Consider the following 20,440-nt stretch of genomic DNA (forward strand, 5'->3'; position numbering starts at 1 on the left):
ATGTTTCTTTTGATCCCAGACCCAATATCATTTATAAAGATATTAAAAAGTAAAGGTTCCAACACTGAACCTTGGGGTACACCACTGATAACCTTAAATCATTCAGAGTATGAATAATTTACCACTACTCTCTGAATACTGTCTTTTAGACATTTTTTTTTTTCATTTACAAACTGATATTTCCAATCCTGTAGACTTTACCTTACACATGAGCTGTGTGCGCAGAACTGTATCGAACGCATGCAGTGACCATGCATTTATTTATTTTTTAGCATTGGTGTCACTCGTGTCCTTTGCAATGTCGCAATCCCGTTAAAAATCGCTGATTACCAGCCTTTACTAGTAAAATAAAATTAAAAAAATTAAAAGTCTATCAATGTATCCCATAGTTTGTAGACGCTATGACTTTTGCTCAAACCAATCAATATACAGTATGCTTAATGCGATTTTTTTTTTTACCAAATACATGTAGCAGAATAAAAAAGTGGCCTAAATGGATGAAGAAATTAGATTTTTTACATTGTTCATTGGATGCATTTTTTTTTAGCAAAAGGTAATTTTTACATTTTTTTTCAAAATGGTCTTTTTGTTTATAGAGGAAAAAAATAAAAAATGCAGAAGTGATCAAATACCACCAAAAGAAAGCACTATTTGTGGGTAAAGTTAAAGCAACCCGGTGCTGTATCGCAAAAAATGGGTAAATTCTTCTGGAGCTGAAGTGGTTAAAAAGAAATTCAAATTGAAATCTTGGGTGGGGACAGAAGGCCTTTTTTAACTGAAAAAAAAATGCTATGAGTAGATAGAGAGGGGAAGAGAAAGATAGAGAGCAAGAGCGAGGGGGGATAGAGACGAAGAGAGAAAAAGAAAAGGGAGGAATAGAGAGGAAGCGAAATACGGAAGGACAAGACATGTAATTTTCTATACACAAAAGAGTAACATGCTCGTATACCATTTAACCACATAAGGACCGCCGCACGACTATATACCACGACAGAATGGCACGGCTGGGCACATGAACGTATATATACGTCCTCTTTAACCTCTTGACCACCGCCACATGTCTAAAAGACGTCCTGTTTTTAAAGATGAATATCTCGGTAACGGCAGCAGCTGCTGCCACAACCGAGATATCCATCTCTTCAGTGGGCGGTGGTGTACACGATAACGGCGGTCTCCGCGACGGATTCGACGGCCCCCCCTCCCGCGCCCTCCGCCGCTTACCGGAGCCGTCGGTAGCGGTGGAGGCGATCGGGACCATTCGGCAGCTGTGCGGGGTTGCGAGTGAAGGAAAAATCTCCTTCACCCGTCCCCATAGCTCTGCTGGGCGGAAGTGACGTCAAAACGTCAGTCCCGCCCAGCGTCTTAAAGAAACATTTTTTTTTTTTGTCATTTGAAAAAATGACCGTTTCAATTTTTTTTTTTTTTGCATTTAAGCCTAAATATGAGATCGGAGGTCTTTTTGACCCCAGATCTCATATTTAAGAGGACCTGTCATGCTTTTTTCTATTACAAGGGATGTTTACATTCCTTGTAATAGGAATAAAAGTGATCAATTTTTTTTTTTAATTTAGTGTAAAAAATTATAAAACTAAATAAAAATAAATAAGAAAACCAAAACAATTTTTTTTAAAGCGCCCCATCCCGACGAGCTCGCGCACAGAAGCGAACGCATACGCGAGTAGCGCCCGCATATGAAAACTGTGTTCAAACAACAAAAGTGAGGTATCGCCGCGATCGTTAGAGCGAGAGCAATAATTATAGCCCTAGACCTCCTCTGCAACTCAAAAAATGCAACCTGTAGATTTTTTTAAACATCGCCTATCGAGATTTTTAAGGGTAAAAGTTTGACGCCATGCCACGAGCGGGCGCAATTTTTAAGCGTGACATGTTGGGTATCATTTTACTCGGCGTAACATTATCTTTCACAATATATAAAAAAATTGGGCAAAATGTATTGTTGTCTTATTTAATTAAAAAAAGTGTTTTTTTTCCAAAAAAAAAGTGCGCTTGTAAGACCGCTGCGCAAATACGGTGTGACAAAAAGTATTGCAATGACTGCCATTTTATTCTCTAGGGTGTTAGAAAAAAAATATATATAATGTTTGGGGGTTTTAAGTAATTTTCTAGCAAAAAAAAATGTTTTAGTCTCGTAAACACCGAATCTGAAAAATTAGCCCGGTGGTAAAGAGGTTAACCACTTAAGCCCCAGACCTTTAGGCAGCTAAATGCCCAGGTCAGGTTTTGCGATTCGGCACTGCGTCGCTTTAACAGACAATTGCGCGGTCGTGCGACGTGGCTCCCAAACAAAATTGGCGTCCTTTTTTCCCCACAAATAGAGCTTTCTTTTGGTGGTATTTGATCACCTCTGCGGTTTTTATTTTTTGCGCTATAAACAAAAATAGAGCGACAATTTTGAAAAAAATGCAATATTTTTTACTTTTTGCTATAATAAATATCCCCCAAACACATATAACAATTTTTTTTCCTCAGTTTAGGCCGATACGTATTCTTCTACCTATTTTTGGTTAAAAAAAAATCACAATAAGTGTTTATCGATTGGTTTGCGCAAAATTTATAGCGTTTACAAAATAGGGGATAGTTATTTTTATTGCATTTTTATAATTTTTTTTTTTTTTTACTACTATTGGCGGCGATCAGCAATTTATTTCGTGACTGCGACATTATGGCGGACACTTCGGACAATTTTTACACATTTTTGGGACCATTGTCATTTTCACAGCAAAAAATGCATTTAAATTGCATTGTTTATTGTGAAAATGACAGTTGCAGTTTGGGAGTTAACCACAGGGGGCGCTGTAGGAGTTAGGGTTCACCTAGTGTGTGTTTACAACTGTAGGGGGGTGTGGCTGTAGGACTGACGTCATCGATCAAGTCTCCCCATAAAAGGGATCACTCGATCGATACGCCGCCACAGTGAAGCGCGGGGAAGCCGTGTTTACATACGGCTCTCCCCGTTCTTCAGCTCCGGGGAGCGATCGCGACAGAGCGGCTATAAACGAATAGCCGCGCCGTCGTCCCGGATCGCTCCCCGAGGTAAGCCGTCCGCCGCACGCAGCGGAGGGGGTCACGATCGGACCCCCCCACCCGCTAGAAGGCAAGGACGTATATATACGCCCATCTGCCTGTACGTGCCATTCTGTGGACGTAAATAGGCGTGCGGCGGGCGTTAAGTGGTTAAGAGCCCAGCTGTGGGTCGCGAGCGCGCCACTGGCGGGGCACTCGCGACCCGGTCCAAAGCTCCGTGACCCAATCGCTGATTGGGTCACAGGAGCTGAAGAATGGGGAGAGGTGAGTGTAAACAAACCTTCCCCGTTCTTCTCTGTGGCAGTCAGTGATCGTCCGTTCCCTGATATAGGGAACGACGATCAGTGACGTCACACGTCCCCTACAGTAAGAAACACGCATGAGGTCACACTTAACCCCTACAGTGCCCCCTAGTGGTTAACCCCTTCGCTGCCATTGTCATTTTCACAGTAATCAGTGCATTTTTATAGCACTTTTCGCTGTGAAAATGACAATGGTCCCAAAAATGTGTCAAAAGTGTCCGATATGTCCGCCATAATGTCGCAGTCACGAATAAAATCGCTGATCGCCGCCATTGGTAGTAAAAAAAAAAAAAAATGCCATAAAACTATATCCTATTTTGTAAACGCTATAAATTTTGCGCAAACCAATCGATTAAACGCTTATTGCATATTTTTGGGGGATATTTATTATAGCAAAAAGTAAAAAAAAAAAATTTTTCAAAATTGTCGCTCTATTTTTGTATATAGCGCAAAAAAAAAAACGCAGAGGTGATCAAATACCACCAAAAGAAAGCTCTATTTGTTGGGGATAAAAAAGATGCCAATTTTGTTTGGGAGCCACGTCGCATGACCGCGCAATTGTCAGTTAAATCGATGCAGTGCCGAATCGCAAAAAGGGCCAAGGTCCTTAACCTGCATAATGGTCCGGATCTTAACTGGTTAAAAAATCTTGGCTTTGTCATGTGCTAAAAAGCAGCAGTCAGCTGAAACAGCTCCTCATTTCTCACAGTCATCGCTTAAAAACTCCAAAAAGGGACAAACCAAAACCAGCAGACAGCTACAAGTCTTTGGTACAGCAGGAAATGAATGACCAATCAGCAGCTGCACTCCTAGGCCAGATCTCACAAAATAAGTGTGTCCAGCACAACAAGGCACATATGCATCACTGGGCAGCCAATGCTTCTGTGCTGAGAGCACAAAGACCACAATGTCAAACACAGCTCTCAGTTACCCCTAACTGCCGGAAGCTGGCAGGACTGGGTCCTGATCAGTTGACCTCTGTGACAGCCAATCACAATAGTCATGATTGCTAATCCTTCCCAAAACCGCCCCTCTGGACAAGGGTACCGTGGAAAAGGTTAAAAAAAATAAGAAAAATAGCGCAAGGTATATTTACAGAAAATATATTACATAATAGTAAAAAAAAAAGGTGAAAAATACTTAAAAGTGGTTGTATACCCCACTTTTTGACTTTTACCTACAGATAAGCCTATAATAAGGCTTACCTGTAGGTATAAAGAATATCTCCTAAACCTGTACGGTTTAGGAGATATTCCCCCCGCAATGCGCCGCTGATTGCAGCGGCGCATGCGCAGCGGGGATCCTCGGCTAAAGGACCGGCAGCTGCCAGACCTTGCCGAATCGAAGTCTCCCTCGCGCATGCGCTGGAGCAGCGATACCCGGAAGACACGCCAGAGCAAGATGACATCTCGCTCGGCGTGGACCAGGTAAGTTCTCTTCACCTCATTTTAAGGTAACTATTTTATAATGAGCTAGTATGCTGTGCATACTAGCTCATTATGGCTTTTCCTTTACAGGTGTAAAAAAAAAAAAAAAAAATTTACAGGGTATACAAAAAAACAAAAAAAAAAAAAAAAAAAAGGCTGCAAAAAATTTTGAAAAAAATAAATATATATTTTTTATACTTACCAGAAGTGGCTGTTACTAGGCAGATCGTCCTAATCTGCCACTTCCTCGTCCATGATTCTTTCTTCTCCTCGTGCTGCCTGCTGGGAAATGGGGAGCGGTGTCTTCTGGGATCTAGTGTGTGTCCCAGGAGACATCCGCCCATTCACATATCGCCGCGTGGCTCACGCATGCGCAGTAGGGAATTGGGCAGTGAAGCCACAACACTTCACTTCCTGATTCCCTCACCGAGGATGGCGGTGGGGCAGCTGAGACCCGAGCGATTGCTCAACTTCGGCTGCCAACATCGTGGGCACCCTGGACAGGTAAGTGTCCTTACTAAAAGTCAGCAGCTACAGTGTATTTCTTTTTTTTTTAAGCTAGACCTTCGCTTTAAAGTGGAGTTCCACCCATAAATATAACATTACATCAGTAGTTTTAAAAAAATGTCATTAGTCCTTTACGAATTATTATTTTTTTTTTTAGATGCCTTTAACTATTCTGCCTAGCAACCACACTTTAATCTTCCCACTTCCTGCACCTAGGTGCTTAATGCTTCCTAAGCTACACCGCACAGAATCCTGGGAATGTAGTGGGTGTAACTTTCCAGGAGTCTGTGCACTCCCCAGTCTCAAAGAATCATGTGACTTGGACAGCACAGGTGCTGAAACCTGATATGACACTGCTTGTGCAGCACTGAGCATGTGCGAGGCTGAAATCCAGGAAGTCATACAGTCTGGCTTCATGATGCCCACACCCAAGATGGCCCCAGTCAATTTCTATTTTATAAAGTGTCTAAATGCTGTAACAACCTAACAAAACGGACCTTAGTTTACAGACTAACTTTACTAGAATACATTAAGCTTGTGTATTAGAGGGGTATTTATATTTAAAAAGTGAAATTGTGGCCGGAACTCCGCCTTAAAGCCCAACTCTGGGAAACATTAAAAGTATCCCCTACAGTGGGGCTGTAACCGTATTGCAAGGGTTAATTTCTTATGTTTAGGGACACACAAATTTAAAATTTACTTACCCGATCCTCTGCTCTTAATGTCAAAAGGGTACCTGTAAGGGGAAAAAATCAATTAATATTTAGTTACTGAAGCTACAACCGACAACATCCTGGGGAATGCAGAGCAGCAAAAACTCATCAGAAGATGCTTTTGCAATGGACTGAAGTGTCTTTCCACAGTATTTGGGACGCTTCCTATTCAATCATCTGAGGTTTGATTTACCAAGGGTTCAGCAATTCCTCACATAAATTTGCAAACTTATAAAAGAAGTTAAGCGCTGCCAGATATAAATATTCTAACATTATATTCTCAGAGACTAAACTGATTTGGATCTACACCTTTTTTATAAAATGTCTAAATAAAATTGAATAATAGTGAGTACACCCCTCACATTTTTGTAAATATTTTATTCTATCTTTTCATGCAACACTGAGGAAATTATACTTTACTACAATACAAAGTAGTGAGTGTACAGCTTGTATAACAGTGTAAATTTTCTGTCCCCTCAAAATTACTCAACACGCAGCCATAAGTGTCTAAACCGCTGGCAACAAAAGAGAGTACACCCCTAAGTGAAAATTTCCAAATTGGGCCAAAGTGTCAATATTTTGTGTGGCCACCATTATTTTCCAGCACTGCCTTAACCCACCTGGGCACCAGAGCTTCACGGGTTACCATTGGAGTTCTCTTCCACTCCTCCATGACATCTGGTGGATGTTAGAGACCTTGCGCTCCTCCACCTTCCGTTTAAGGATGCCCCACAGATGCTCAATAGGATTTAGTTCTGGAGACATGCTTGGCCAGTCCATCACCTTTACCCTCTGCTTCTTTAGCAAAGCAGTGGTAGTCTTGGAGGCATGTTTGGGGTCTTTATGTTGGAAGACTGCCCTGCGGCCCAGTCTGCGAAGGGAGCGGGGGGATCATGCTCTGCTTCAGTATGTCACAGTACATGTTGGCATTCATGGTTCCCTCAATGAACTGTAGCTTCCCAGTGCTGGCAGCACTCATGCAGCCCTAAACCATGACACTCCCACCACCATGCTTGACTGTAGGCAACACACACTTGTCTTTGTACTCCTCACCTGGTTTCCGCCACACATGCTTTATTAAACCATCTGAACCAAATAAGTTTATCTTGGTCTCATCAGACCACAGGACATGGTTCCAGTAATCTATGTCCTTAGCCTGTCTGTCTTCAACAAACTGTTTGCAGGCTTTCTTGTGCATCATCTTTAGAAGAGGCTTCCTTCTGGGATGACAGACATGCAGACCAATTTGCTGCGGTGTGCAGCGTATGGTCTAAGCACTTACAGGCTGTCCCCAGATGTCGAAACGCGTCAGTTGGACCCATCCACAACATCACTTTTGGTACCATAACATCTGACAAGCCTATGATGAGCGTTTTACATGTGAGTTTTATCCTACTTTTAATAAACAACACTGTCCATACAGTATCACGCTATGAAAGTTATTTTCAATATTTCTTGCATGGCATGTGGTTACCGAGCCTCTATGAAGTCATCATTAACATTGTGATTTGGGATCAAGTCGATTAGCCGTTTGGATCCAGGACCAGCTGTTTAGATCAGGGTGATCGATACAAGCCTTTGGTGACTTGGGCGGTATATATACCTTCCCTAGTCATTTATATTTGGTAAGCCCCTTTTTCTACCATTGGTGGTGGCACTTCTGTCAAGCTGTTCCATCTTTAAGATCTCCTTATGGTGAAGCCATCTTTATCCACATTTATTTGGACTATAGTGACTTCATGCACTTTCCTGTGGTGAAGTCACCCTTATTTCCATTCGTTTGGATTCCAGTCACTTTATGCACTCTCAATTCATTGTTATCATTTGCAAGCCTTTACTATATGTTGGCACACTAATATTTCTAGTAAGGTCACGTGGTGACACCAAGATTTAGTCATGTAATAATATATGTAGATTTGGTTTGTCATGTTTTAGATGTGGGTTCTTCCCATATCTTTACACAAATATTAGCGCTACATTGTTCCAATTTACCTTATTTATTCTATTCCAAAGTTGTGTGGCAGCTTATATTTGTATTATACACAGCGCAGTTTATTCTTTATATTTTTGACCCCCATCCCTTTAACCTCTGCAGCAATGCTGGCAGCACTCATACGTCTATTTCCCAAAGACAACCTCTGGATATGACGCTAAGCATGTGCACCCAACTTCTTTGGTCGACCATGCCGTGGCCTGTTCTGAGTGGAACCTGTCATGTTTAACGCTGTATGGTCTTGGACACCGTGCTGCAGCTCAGTTTCAGGGTCTTGGCAATCTTCTTGGAGCCTATGCCATCTTTATGTAGAGCAAAAATTTGTTTTTTTCAGATCCTCAGAGTTCTTTGCCATGAGGTGCCATGCTGAACTTCCAGTGACCAGTAAGAGCGAGAGCGATAACACTAAATTTAACACACCTACTCCCCATTCAAACCTGAGACCTTGTAACACTAAATGAGTCACATGACACCGGGAAGAGAAAATGGCCAATTGGGCCCAATATGGACTTTTCACTTAGGGGGTGTACTCACTTTAGTTGCACAAAGTCAGGGACTTTGTAGGATTGATGTCAGGTGTGTGCGTCCTTGGGACACAGCTGATCACAGATTGAGGCAAAAGGGCCAATCACAGAGGCCCTTTACCATGTGATCAGCTAAGTGCAGTCACAGCTGATCATTATGTAAACAAGCTGGTTATCGGCAATCCTTTGTTCACGCTGACAGTATAAGGAGTCGTTAACCAACTTGTGTGAAAGGGACATTTGCACTGATAATCAGGGCACCGATTATTGCCGTTATGATTATCAGTTCAGCCCCAACAGTTGCCATCAGTGCCAACTACCAGTGCCCAACAGCGAAGGAGAAAATTACCTGTTTGCAAACTATAGAAAAAATAAATAAAAATTCTATATTTTTTGTCAATCGGAAAATTGCCCAGGGCAGGAAGTGGGTAAGAGCCCTTTCACACTGAAAGTGCCTGGGCGTCGGCTGTAAAGCGCTGCTATTTTTAGCAGAGATTTACTGTCGTTTTTGCTCTACTTTTCGGCCACTAGCAGGGCTCTTAACCGCTAACGGGCGAAAGAGGGTTAAAAGCGCCGCTTTGCCAGCGGTTCTTCCCTTTGATTTCAATGGGCAGGGGCGCTTTAGGAGCGGTGTATTCATTCACCGCTCCTAAAGCGTTGCAAAAAAGCTGCTGACAGGACTTTATTTTTTTTGCAAAATATATTTTTATTAAGAAAGACAATAAAAGTAATCACAGGACATCAATCAAAAGAAACAGAGAGTGAATCTATACTCCACGTGAACAGTTGAGAACTTGGCATCATTGTATGGTGTACAAAATAGTGCTCCCATGGGCCCATCATCAGCAAACATGACTGGATATTCCCCTCACCCTGTCACTCGCCGACACCGGAACAAGCAGAGGGGGGCCAAGTAAGCCTCCAACTAACCTCCACCCGCTCCTCCTCCGGCGAGCAACATACCCCAGCGCAAAGGTCACGCCAGGGCGGGGCCGAGATGCCAGCACAGCCGTGCTAGCCCTCTCCACAGTCCCTGGACACTACAGTAATGGGTCCGAAGTGAGCAAACCAGCAACTATATCGTTGTCTTAAACCCAACCTCCATACATTTATGCAAAAAAACAAGAAAATTCGTGGAGGGCAGAGACTAGAAGTGAGCAACAGAAAAAAAGAGTAGTGATGGAAAAGGAAAGAGAAGAAGAGAAAAAAGAGGGGGAAAGAGGAGAAGAGAGGGATATCGGAGCATACCTGTTGTTCAGGTGATATATTGCGGGTCTGCATCGAGCGCGCCGATTCCGAGGCCGGGTCTCTCCCCCAACCCAAGGCTTCAGGGTTTCCCCTCTAACCGCGATCTAAGGGATGGTTCAGCTAATTCTAGTATGGCTAGGTCTAAACTCGAGGACAGTTCCCTTTGGTCGTTCGTACGTGCTAAGTGTGCCACCCACAGTGCCCACACTACTTCAAAGCGGTCTAGAGTATCCTTACAAGTCGCTATCCAATGTTCAGCTTCCCTGATGTCATTTACCTTGGCCACCCATTCCTCCCTTGTCGGAATCTGCGGACGTTTCCAATAGATGGGGATTACACGTTTAGCCGCGTTAAGGAGATGCGGCAGTGCACTTTTTTTATACTTACTGATTGGAATTTGAGGTACATGAAGGAGGAAATGTGTCGGGTCGAGGGGGATGTCAAGGTCCAGGGCCTCTTTTATTTGGCTCCTAATGTCCTCCCAGAAAGGACGAATTCGGGGACAGTCCCACCATATGTGCAGGAGTGTACCCCTGTGTCCGCACGCTCGCCAACATTGGTCTAAAACGGAGGGATAAATTCGCGCCAAGTCAGCTGGCACCCTGTACCAGCGCGTCAAAACTTTGTAATTCGTTTCTTGGGTTCTAGATTCCATCGAGCTGGAATGAGTGAGCCGGTACAGGTGAGCCAGCTGAGCTTCAGAAAACTGGGTCTGTAAGTCCCTCTCCCAACCCCGCACATACGCCGGTTTGGGGTCGAGTGTGGCTGATCCAAGTAAGCGGTACATTTCGGACACCAGATGGGGAGGGGGGTCAGTTTCTATGAAGAGGCGTTCAAAAGGTGTGAGGGAGGTAATATCTCTAATAGAATGCCCATGTGCTTCGAAAAAATGGTGAAGCTGCCTATATCTCCAAAAGGACAACTGTGAACCGGTCTGTCTGGCCTGTAGGGACTCATAGCTAAGGAGTTTGCCGTTACTCATGAGCTTCCCGCAACTGGCGTCGCCATCGTCTACCCACGAGCCAAAGAAGGCCATCTGCTCTCCCGGGGGGAACCAGAGAAACCCTCCCAGTGGGGACACAGGAGGGGAAAGACCCAGGGACCTGTTAATCTTGTCCCAAACTGAGAGGGCATGTACCGCCAGCGGAGAAGTAGTATCAGACAGTCCTCTATACTCCCGGGACAGCCAAGGTGCGTATGATAAGTTTCTCCCGGCTAAGCATTTTTCTAAAGAAACCCACAATTTGGATTGGGTGTGGAAGCGCCAGTTGAGGATCCTCTGCAAGGCTATCGCCCTATAGTACCTGACCACATCTGGGACCCCCAAGCCCCCAGCCTGTTTAGGGCGTTTCAGAATCCGTAGTGCAATGCGGGGTTTACATGCATTCCACACGAACCCCGAGATCATGCTAGAAATTCGGGTAAAGAAAACTTTTGGTAGGGGGATGGGCAGCATCTGGAGAAAGAAGAGTATTCGCGGTAATATGTTCATTTTGACGATGTTGATGCGGCCTAGCCAGGTGAAGGCAGTCTTAGTCCATTGGGCCAAATCTTTTTTAATCGCGGCCAGTAAGGGAGGGTAATTGGCCGCGTATAGAGTGTCAAAACGGTCTGTCAATTGTATGCCCAAATATCTAAAGGAGGAACTGGCCCATGTAAAAGGGAAAGCTGACTGTAATCTATCTGCCAGGGACTTAGGTATTTTGATAGGGAGGACCACTGATTTAGAGGTGTTAACTTTAAAGTTGGACAGTGCCCCAAATCGCTGAAGTTCCCCCATCAGGACCGGCAACGAGATCAGAGGCTCCGAGAGGTGAAAGAGCGACAGGACTTTATTTAACGCCCTGCCAGTGCAGCGCCCCAGTGTGAAAGCACTCCGGCTTTTACACTGGGATTGCAGCTGAGGCTTTTTTAAGGCGCTTTAACCACTTAAGGACCGGCTCATGTACATATACATCGGTACTTTAAAGATAGATATCTCGGTAACGGCAGCAGCTGCTGCCACAACCGAGATATCCATCTTTTCTTTGAGCGGTCCTGTAAACGATAACGGTGGTCTCCGCAGCGAATTTGCCGCAAGATCACCGTTATCGGCGGCGGGAGAGGGGGCCCCCTCCTGCACACACCACCACCGGCGGAGGCGATCGGGTCCTTTCCTCTTCTTGGCTGGGATACGAGTTAGGGCAAGATGGCCCCCACCCGTCCCCATAGCAGGGCAGAAATCACCACGTCACTTCCGCCCATGCTTCTTAAAGCAATATTTTCTTGTTGTAATTTTGTTGACATTTTTCTTCTTTTTTTTTTTGCATGTAAGTCTAAATATGGGATCTGAGGTCTTTTTGACCCCAAATCTCATATTTAAGAGGACCTGTCATGCTTTTTTCTATTACAAGGGATTTACATTTCTTGTTATAGGAATAAAAGTGACCCATTTTTTTATTTTTTTGTGTAAAAATGTATAAAATAAATAAAAAAATAAATAAGAAAACAAAAACAATTTTTTTTTTTTTAAAGCGACCTGTCCTGACGAGCTCCCGCGCAAAAGCGAATGCATACGTGAGTAGCACCCGCATATGAAACCGGCGTTCAAACCACACAAGTGAGGTATCACCACGATCGTTCGTGCAAGAGCAATAATTCTAGCCCTAGACCTCTTCTGTAACTCAAAAGATGCAACCTATAGAATTTTTGAAACGTCGCCTATGAATTTTTTTAAGGTTAAAAGTTTGACGCCATTCCATGAGCGGGCGCAATTTTGAAGCGTGACATGTTGGGTATCATTTTACTCGGCTTAACAGTATCTTTCACAATAAAAAAAATTTGGGCCAACTTTACTGTTGTCTTATTTTTTAATTCAAAAAAGTGAATTTTTTCCAAAAATAGTGCGCTTGTAAGACCGCTGCCCAAATACGGTGTGACAAAAAGTATTGCAATGACCGCCATTCTATTCTCTAGGGTGTTAGAAAAAAATATATATAATGTTTGGGGGTTTTAAGTAATTTTCTAGCAAAAAACACTATTTTAATCTTGTAAACACCAAATCTGAAAAACAGCCAAGGTCCTTAAGTGGATAAGGCAGGCAAGTCCAATCGTGGCCCACGGAGGCAGGATGAGTGCCGTACATTCAGGTGAATTTCCCGTTTTCACGGTGGCCTCTGTAATAGGAAGTCCCATCTCCTGCGCTGCCATTGGACGACTGTCCTGTCCATCACAGGAGGCGGGACTTTGCATTAAAGAGGCTGCCGAGAAAACAAATTCTCCTGTATGCAATGTGTTGGCGCTTGCCCCGTCCCATCTGAGGTTGCAGATGGGCATCAATCAGGCTGCACTGATAGCAATGGTGAGTCTGCATTCATAGCAATGGGGTTGCTGCATTCCTAGTAGGGATGAGTTTTGAGTTAGACTTGAACATTGGCTGTTCGCCAGTTGGGCGAACAGCGAACAATTTGGGGTGTTCGCTGCAAATTTGAAAAGCCGCGGAACACCCTGTAAAAGTCTATGGGAGAATTCTAAAGTGCTAATATTAAAGGTTTTTTTTCAAGTTATTGTCCTAAAAAGTGTTTGGGATCGACTGGAGGCTCACGATGCAGTTTGGGAGTTGTGGCACCACCGGGAGGACCCACCCTGAGAAGGTACAAGGACTGACTTGATGACACTTTCTTTCTGCTCTACTCTTGTTTCCTACCCCTGGAGACCCCTAGTGTCCCCAGCTGCTACAATACTTAGAAGTTAGAATTGTTGTTCAAGTTAGCCACAGAATGCAAAATGACCCATGAAGACGAAGGCCAGCTTGCACTTTACTACGATGGCACTTGTATCTTCAATAAGCAAGCTGGCATAGCGATATAGGTTAAGCACAGGTATTGAACACTCCTTATTCCATGGTTAATGTACTTTTTCCTGTTTTATCTATGCTTGCTTACTGTATCGAACAGCTGTATGTCTTGTAAACTTGAACCTTTGACCAATAAAAATTGCTGACAAAAAAAAAGCCATTAGCCCGCTAGCAGAATATTTTAATAATGTGTTATATCACAAAAAAAAGCATGGTGCTCACAGACGTCAAAAAAAAAAAAGTGTTTGGGGACCTGGGCATGTATCAACACAAAAAAAAGTTTTAAAAACTGCAGTTTCTTCGGGAGCAGTGATTTTTAATAATGCTTAAAGTGAAACATTCCTTTCAAATTTCGTACCTGGGGATGTCTAAAGTATGCATGTAAAGTAGCGCACGTTTCCCGTGCTTAGAATTGTCCCTGCACAAAGTGTAATTTCTGAAGGAAAAGTCATTTAAAACTACTAGCGGCTATTCATGAATTGTCGGTCCCGGCAATACAGAAAAAAGTGATTGAAAAAAATGACTGGGGTCTCCCCCCCCCCCATTACCAGGCCCTTTGGGTTAGGTATGAATATTATGGGGAACCCCTGACATTTTTTTCAATGACTTTTATCTGTATTGCCGGGACCCAGCAATTCATTAATAGTGCGGGTAGTTTTAAATTACTTTTTTTTCCTTCAAAAATTACATTTTGTTCAGGGAACCAAAATAAAATAAAACAATGTGTGGGGGTCCACCCAAATTCCATATCAGGCCCTTCAGGTCTGGTATGGATATTAAGGGGAACACGTGTTCCCCCAAAAAATCATACCGATTTTAAGGGGAACTCTGCACCGAAAAAAAAGAAAATGGCGTGGGGTCTCCCAAAAATTCATACCAGACCCTTAATCCGAGCACACAACCTGGCAGGCCGCAGGAAAAGAGGGGGGATGAGAGAGCATCCCCCCTCCTGAACCGTATCAGGCCACATGACCTCAACATGGAGAGGATGCTTTGGGGGTCCCCCAAAGTACTATGGCCCCAAGTTGATGGGGACAAGGGCCTCTTCCCCACAACCCTTGCCCGGTTGTTGTGGGGGTCTGCAGGCAGGGGGGGCTTATCAGAATCTGGAAGCCCAATTTAACAAAGGGGACCCCCAGATCCAGCCCCCCCCCTATGTAAATTGATAATCAATACAAAAAAAAATAGTCAAATTGTTAAAAACCACAGGCACAGCTTTATAAGTCGGGGGGGGGGGGTCACACGACGGGTGGCGCCACCCTCAGCTACATAAGAGCGGTCAGGCTAGCCATGGTCATTCCTGGTGGAGTCAGCATCGTGTGCGTGTTCCTCGCTGGATATCATCACTGAAGCGTGGAGATCACCCATCGCTTGATACCGAGAATGGATTCCATCGCTGGAGTGGAGATCGAGACATCGCTGGAATCTTTTTTTTTCTTTTTAATAAAGGACTTATAAAAAGCAGTGTCTGTGTGGTTAACAATTTGACTCTTTTTTGTCAAATGATAGGGGTACAATGTACCCCTTAACAATTCACATAGGGGGCAGCATATGGGGGTCCCCCTTGTTAAAGGGGGCTTCCAGATTCCGATAAGCCCCCTGCCTGCAGACCCCCACAACCACCGGGCAAGGGTTGTGGGGAAGAGGCCCTTGTCCCCATCAACATGGGGACAAGGTGCTTTGGGGGATGTGGCCTGGAGCGGTTCAGGAGGGCGCTCTCCCGTCCCCCCCTCCTTTCCTGCGGCCTGCCAGGTTGTGTGATCTGGTATGGATTTTTGGGGGGACCCCAAGCCATTTTTTTATTTTGGCGCAGAGTTCCCCTTAAAATCCATACCAGATCTGAAGGGTCTGGTATGGATTTTTTGGGGGAATCCCACGTCTTTTTTAAATTACGCAGGGTTCCCCTTAATATCCATACCAGACCTGAAGGGCCTGATATGGAATTTGGGGGGAACCCCACACATTGTTTTATTTTAATTTTGGTTCCCTGCACAAAATAATTTTTGAAGGAAAAAAAGTAATTTAAAACTACTCGCACCATTAATGAATTGTTGGGTCCCAGCAATACAGATAAAAGTCATTGAAAAAAATTTCAGGGGTTCCCCTTTATATTCATACCAGACCCAAATGGCCTGGTAATGGACTGGGGGGACCCCTGTAATTTTTTTCAATTACTTTTCTCTGTATTGCCGGGACCGACAATTCATGAATAGCCACTAGTAGTTTTAAATGACTTTTTTTCCTTCAGAAATGACACTTTGTGCAGGGACAATTCTAAGCACGGGAAACATGCACTACTTTACAGGCATACTTTAGACACCCACCACGTACGAAATTTAAAGGAATATTTCACTTTTACTGTTTCACTTTAAGCATTATTAAAATCACTGCTCCTGAAAAAACGGCCCAGGTCACCAAACACTTTAGGACAATAACTTGCATATTAACCTTTAAAATGAGCACTTTTGATTTTTCATGTTCGTGTCCTATAGACCAACGGTGTTCGAACAAATTATTTGCCTGTTCGCATGTTCTGGTGCGAACCGAACTGGGGGGTGTTCGGCTCATCCCTAATTCCTAGCAACGGTGCAGGTGCTGAATTCCTGGCAATGGTGGGGCTGCATTCATGGAAGTGGTGGGGCTGCAGCGGGGCACTGATTAGGCTGCATTGACCCTTATTTTGCTTCACAGTTCTTTAAAAAAAAATCCCAGAAACTTCCCTCTTAAAGAGAAGGTGCGTGTTCTATGCAGATAAATACTGTATAGCAAAATAACACACCCAAGCTCATCTCTCCACCACCAGGACACAAAGGCAAGAGAATTCTTGTTGGGCAGTGTATTAGTGCTCGGACTAACACACTTCCACCAAATTTTAATGGTTCAAAGAATGTCAGGCAAAATGGTCGGCCCTCACGCTCATTCACTTCATCAAATCTGACCCTCTTTCAAAAAAAAAGTTTGGACACCCCTGATTTAACCACTTCAGTACAGGGCATTTATATACTCTTCCTGCCAAGACCAAATTTCAGCTTTCAGTGCTCTTACATTTTAAATGACAATTACTCAGTCATGCTACATTGTATCCAAAAATTTTTTTTTATAATTTTCTTCTCACAAACACAGCTATGTTTTGGTGGTATTAATCACTGCTGGGTTTTTTTTTTGCAATATAAGCAAAAAAAATATAACATTTTGAAAAAAAAAATAACTTTTTTTAGTTTCTATCTTAAAATTTTGCAAAGAAGTAATCTTTCTTCATACATTTGGGCCAACATTTATACTGCTACATATCTTTAGTAAAAAATAACCCAAATTAGTGTATATTATTTGGTCTCTGTGAAAGTTAGAGTCTACAAGCTATGGTGCAAATCAGTGAAAATGGATTACATCTGATGTACTGATGGCCTATCTCATTTCTTGAGACCCAAACAAGCCAGGAAAGTGCAAATATCCCCAAATTACCCCTTTTTGGAAAGTAGACATTCCAGTGTATTTAGCAAGAGGCATGGTGAGTTTTTTGATGTTGTAATTTGGTCCCACAATTCTTGGGAAAATTATGATTTTTTTTTTTTTTATACATAAAATTGTCATAACAAGTTTGTTCTCTCACACAGCACATGCACACTTACAATGACACCCCAAAATACATTCTGCTGCTCCTGAGTATGGCAATACCACATGTGTGAGACTTTTACATAGATTGGCCACATCCAGAAGCAGAACATCCAAGTCGAAACTCCAAGCGTTCTAGAAGCATAAAATTACACAAATGCATGAAAAGTCCTGGGTCAGTGCAGGTAGAGTTATTGTCAGCAAAGCAAAAGTATTGGTCCAGGCAGCAGACAGGACCATCAAGTTTAAGGCCTCAGTCAGGGAAGAATGGGGACAGGGATAGAGGCTTCTCCCACCCAAATCGCTTTGAAGCCTCCGGGCAACCAGACCCTGTTCTGGGAACACAGAAATCCAAAAACAGTTTTTTCTCAACTCAGAACACTATTCTGGAGCCCCTCACATATGCGAGACCCCTGTGTAGCAGGGTGAAAGATCAGTCCAAGGGGCAGGCAAAAACATGGTCAACAATCCGAGGTCAGTGCAGGTAAAAGGCAGAAATAGACGGTAGGCAGAGGGATAGTCGATAGTCCAGGGTCAGTTCACGTGAAAGGCATAAACATGGGGGATAAACAAAGCAGACGGCAGGAAGAGGCATAGTCAATAAGCAGGCCAGGGTCAGTTGAGTTGAGGCACTAGGTTGGTTGGTTGAGGAACAAGGGAAATAGCAGTCTTAGAAATTTGGGCTAATAGTTTACGAAAGTGCAATATTGCTTGAAGCATTCTCCGATACATAAGCCAGGTTGGGAGGGACATTGGGGACAATGGAAACTGGTGTCTCTCAACTCCTCTTTTGCTGCACACCCGACATTTTTGGCGTCTTCTTCCGGTTGCTGATGGTGGAATATTTTCAGGAAAAAGGCGCTCATGCGGTCTGCTGACAGAATCGGAGCGAATGCTTTCTGGGGTGGAGCCTTGCTGATAGACCAGGGCAGTGACAATATTTTGGATAAATCTGATAAAGGGGTTGGACAGTTCCATTGATTTTTGATAAGTGACGTATGCATTATAAATGGCCGAATGGAAGAAGTATATTGCAACTTTTTTGTACCAGAAGAGGGATGTTTGTGTTGAAAGATAGGGCTGCAGCATTTGATCGTTTAAATCCAACCACCCCCCCCTCCCCCGTGAACGTATTGTATTAGTTGATACAGCAAGGCTTTTGAACGGAACCACATCTTCTGTGAAGTTCCACGAGGTGTCATTGTGGATGGTGGACATGATGTAAACCTCTTTCTTATGCCTCCACTTCACAGCCAACATTTCCTCTTTGCTGTACCACAGGCCAAAGTTTTCTTCAAGTATAGGTGGTGAAACAGGGGCAAACTGGTGTAGTAATTGTCCATGTAAATATGATACCCCATTTGGAGGAGTGGGAATGCCAACTCCCAGAGAATTTTCCTGCTTATTCCCATGTACGTTGGACACTCAGGGGGCTGGAGCTGGGTGTCATGGATATGTAATATGTCTGGCAGCTTACCTTCTCTCCATGTGTTCATTAGAGGCCAGACTCCCTTAACTGGCTGCCTTTATCATCTCCACCCTGCATGGCTCCACCCCAGGAACTCTGTATTAACCGCTGCACTGCAGGTCTGCTTTGTTGATCAACGTTATTTGTTTAGCTGCGTGTGTTTGGGTTACTGCTTGCCGTGTGCTACGTTATCTCTGTGTACCGACTTTGGCTTGTCTACTACTACTCCTGTTTGCCTGTGACCCTGAGCCTTGGCCTGTCCCTTGGTTAATCCTCGTCTGCTCGTTACCCCGACCTCGGCTTACCCTCCACTAATCGCTTGTGTCCTGTGTGCCGCTTTCCCTCTCTCCCTGCGCAGCGTGACCTAGGGGGACTCCAGGGGCCACGACCTGGATTCAGCTGGAGTGAAGGCTATCCTCACCACTAGAGGCTCTGGTGAACACCAGCTGGGTCTTAAGACTCCGCACCCTGGGGAATCTTGGGCTCAAGCTGCCTGTAGGATCCCTGTTTGTGCCCCAGCGAACCTCTCCTCCACATCCACTTTGTGGTCCATCCGCAGCAGTCGGCTATAGGGTTCACTAACCCGTTGTGCACCCCTGACTCCACTGGGGTGCACTTGTCATCTGGCCACAGGTGACCTGACACTGGGAGACTTTGCCTTCGTACACACGAAAAGGCATGCATATATCCGGAGGAGCTTTCACAGAGCTTGTCGAGTTTCAAGCCGTACCTTGCCCTCTTACTGGGGATATACTGCTTTATTCCCAGCCGGCCTGTGAAATGTACCAGGGATTCATCTACAGAGATGTTCTGGGCAGTGATGTAAAGTTCGGCAAACCTCTTATTAAAAAAAAATCAATTAGGGGCGAATTTTATTTATCAAATTAACAATTTATCAAAGTCAGAATGATTTCGGGAGGGGGGGGGGGGTACTGCGAGTTACCACTGAAATGCAGGAACCGCATGATCATGTCATAGCAGGACCTGGACATCACAGCTGAAAAAATTGGCATATGGTGGATGGGGTTGGTAGACCAATATGCATGCAGTTCATTTTTTTTGTAAGCCCCATGTTTAGCGCAAGGCCTAAAAACAAACAATCTAAGCTCCTCCACTGTTAGGGGGTCTCCATTCAAAAGGGCGGGCATAATATGTGTTGGGGTTGTTTTGTATGTAATGACGGGCAAAAAGATTTGTTTGGCCCATGATGCTTTGAAGTAACTCAGAGAAAAATTAATAAAAAAAAAACAAATTTTAGAGAAACCTTTGGTGTTGGCCTGCACACCTGGCTGTGCTGTGAAAGGGGGGATTGTGGCTGACCCTGTGCTAGAAGGCAGCCACATGGGGTTTGCCAAGGCATCCAGAAGATGGGTTTGGGCCCTACTTTGGCGTGGAATTCCAGCGCTTGTACTGGGCCTTTCTTCCCAGGGTCTAGCAGTGCTTGTACTGGGCCTCTCCTCCTGGGGTCTAGCACCGTTGGCATTTGCTGGTTGGCCATTGGGGTGTCTGGCGCTGCTGGTAGCTGCCTGGAGTTCAGATTGTCGTCTTTTTGAGCGGACTACTTCCTCCTCCGATTCAGATGTACTGCCGTCAGGGGGGCTTGTATTGCGAACTAGAATCAGAACTGTACTGGGGCGGTGAGAGCTCCCCGCCACTTTCATCGGTCAGGCTTAGCATTTGGTATGCCTCTTCTGGAGTGTATACTCTTTTGGACATGGTTGTATGACAGGGCTGCATGACAGGGCTGCACGACAGGGACCAATAGG

Source organism: Rana temporaria, chromosome 11 (genome assembly GCF_905171775.1).
Source record: "Rana temporaria chromosome 11, aRanTem1.1, whole genome shotgun sequence".
NCBI lineage: Eukaryota > Metazoa > Chordata > Amphibia > Anura > Ranidae > Rana > Rana temporaria.